Raw genomic sequence first — 2,826 nt, forward strand, 5'->3', positions numbered from 1 at the left:
GTGAGCGCACGGAGAATGAGACAGGAGCAACGATCTTTATCCAATAAAGACAAGTACAAAAAAGCACAAGTATCCAACAAGCATAAGTACTGCTACAACAACGCGTGCATACTGTGTTTACAACACCCAGCTCAAGAGCAAGCGTACGTAATACAGCGAACGACGAACTTCGTTAACAACAAACAGCACTCGAGTTTCACGTGCTTCGTATAGCGCTTATGTGAGCAAAAAAAGCCTCGTCCTAATTTTACTTTCCTAGATCAATTAATGGCTGCGTCGTCGTGCCTTTTAACGCAATATATACCACTAGTTCCTTGACACATTTTCGCAATTTCCAGAGTCAACTTTTCTACGTACTTTTCGAACACCCTCTCCTCAAAATGCGAAAGACTAGTCGGTTGCCAAATGCGGGTGATTGCCGAGATCGCCCGCGCCTGTTGGAGCACATTTGCTGGAAGCTTCTGGCGAAGATCGGAGCGCTGCTAATGATAGCAGGCATGCCATTTTATGTGGAACAATATTTACTGTTACATGACCTACCGTTTCTTCGTCTGACAGGTACAAAATGAAAGCAGGATATGCGTTTTAGAGACTGTCATGGGTGCATACTGTTCCTTCCATTGAACTAAAACCTTCATTTAAAGCGACACTAAAGGTTACTATGAAGTTAAGGTAAAGTGATGAGGCAATGCTGTAGAACGTCTAAGGCGTCAATATAATCGGCAACAGAGCTTTAGTAACCGATAAATTGAGGTAAATACATGACACGATTTGAGACGCACCAGCGACATTCTGGTACTAGCCCGATGATGAAGGCACTCCTAATTTGTCACTAATGAACTACTCGTATTAAAAAGATAATTTCATTAGATTATAGGACGGAAGAAAATGCTACTTGTCTACTTCTATTCGATTCTAAGAAAAAAAAAACATTTTCACGTTACCCTTGAGTAGTTTGGGTGGTAGAAAGGTTTCGTGTTCGCTCGACTCTGCGCCGCGAGCGCTTTGGAGTTTCAGTTGTTTCATTATCGCGACGCGCTACACTGGTTCTGCTGGCTCGCGAAACTTGCGTTTGGCACAAGCAGCGAGAATGCCACATCAATGTGATGTCGTGGGATGCGCGAACGGTCCGCGGAACTTGGCCAAGGGCAGTTGCAGCGGTGAATCCAACGTTACTTATCACTGTGTGCCAACGAGTGAACCTCTCCGTTCGAAGTGAAGTGGCGTACCTCTGCCACAGCGCGTTGGCAAAGAGCGAAAAATCACATAGTGCGCTCGCTGCACTTTAGTCCAGAGGATGACGAGTTCAACGCCGACTTACTGAAGTCGTGTCGAGTGCCTTTCAAAGCAATGCTTTTCCGTAGCGCTGTTCCGTCGGTCTTGCCTGCATTCTCCGAAGTGCAAGAACAAGTGCATGTCGAAGACGGAGAGGTGAGTGCGGCATTTGGTTTTCACGAAGGAAAAGATACAAATGTACGAATATGTATAGCCATGACATACAGTTGCCGTCGTAGTAGTAGGCAACGACGCCGGCAGCGCGAGCCCTCAGCAGCAGGTCACGTTCATCAGTGCTTAAATCGCTGAAGTCGAGCCCAGCATCGCGAGCCAATATGTCGTTGTCAGGGTCGTCCATTGCAACGAGCGTCGAAGTTGGCGTCATACAATAAAGAACCAGCTTATCGTCGCAGGCTTACCGTTCCGCTAGCCACCATAGTTCTATTTTCGCGCTGCTGTTGGCTCTGACTTGGCTCTCTTTCTGGCCACGCGTATGCGTGTTGCGCGGAAAAGTCGTAGCGCCGTCTGCCGGCGCCGTTTGATTCACCGACGGCACAACGTCATTATGAGACCATGACGTAACCACTTCTCAATCGGAAGGCGGGCAATTTGAACTGCGCTGGAAGTACGCGGACACTTCAGAACGCAATTTCTCTTAAAATAAGTTTCTTCTTCGCATGAAACAAGCGTTTCGAGGTTTCTGGAATGGTATTTCAACAGTCCATGTTGACTTAATATTAACCTTTAGTGTCCCTTTAAGGCAACAAACACTCTTAAAGTGCATGGCGGTTACATATGCAGCCTAGCTTTTTCCTTTTCATTTTCTGTTGTGTCTATATTTTGAGTGCCTTTGTACCCTAAGCTAATGCTGTTTACTGACGCCTATAGAAACGAAAGTACACGGCATAATAAGTCCTTTATGAACAGTGCACATCTATAGAACACGTGTAACTTATTCAGTGCATAATATACAGATTACACGCTAACTCCTAATGAGGAGCAATTACGAAACTAAACAAACGAACATGCTGCAGTATAAGACTGGGCCGCTTTATGAATGGATCGAAGGCATTCCATTTTAACCGATGACGAAGGTGGCGCGAAAAAAATCTACGATCTACAGCGTGTTTGCATTAATCTGTTGCACGTTCAGCCGGCCCCTAAAAGAAATAAGAAGTTTGGAATTAAACAGCTGTAGCATTGCAGCGGTCGCTTACAATAGAGCTATAATGAAGAATAGGCTAATGTATCGAAGCATCTTAAGACACAAATGATCAGTATCGCATCGGATACAATTATTCCAGATGTATATAGTATCTGTACTTAATATGCATCTAGCCTCAGTATCTTGTACCTGTATCATGATACCCTTCCAAAGTATTTCTGGGTATCTCTTGCTGCTGATGATGATGCTTGTTATCGTTCCCTTTGATGCGAGAGATCAGTGGTCACCGACTCGGCCAAAAATTTACAATAAAGTTACAGAAGAAAAGAGAGAGAAAAAACTACTGTTAAGTTGACCGGGCATCTATCCTTTGTGGTGCTCGCCGC

Source organism: Dermacentor albipictus, chromosome 1 (assembly GCF_038994185.2).
Source record: "Dermacentor albipictus isolate Rhodes 1998 colony chromosome 1, USDA_Dalb.pri_finalv2, whole genome shotgun sequence".
NCBI classification, from domain to species: domain Eukaryota; kingdom Metazoa; phylum Arthropoda; class Arachnida; order Ixodida; family Ixodidae; genus Dermacentor; species Dermacentor albipictus.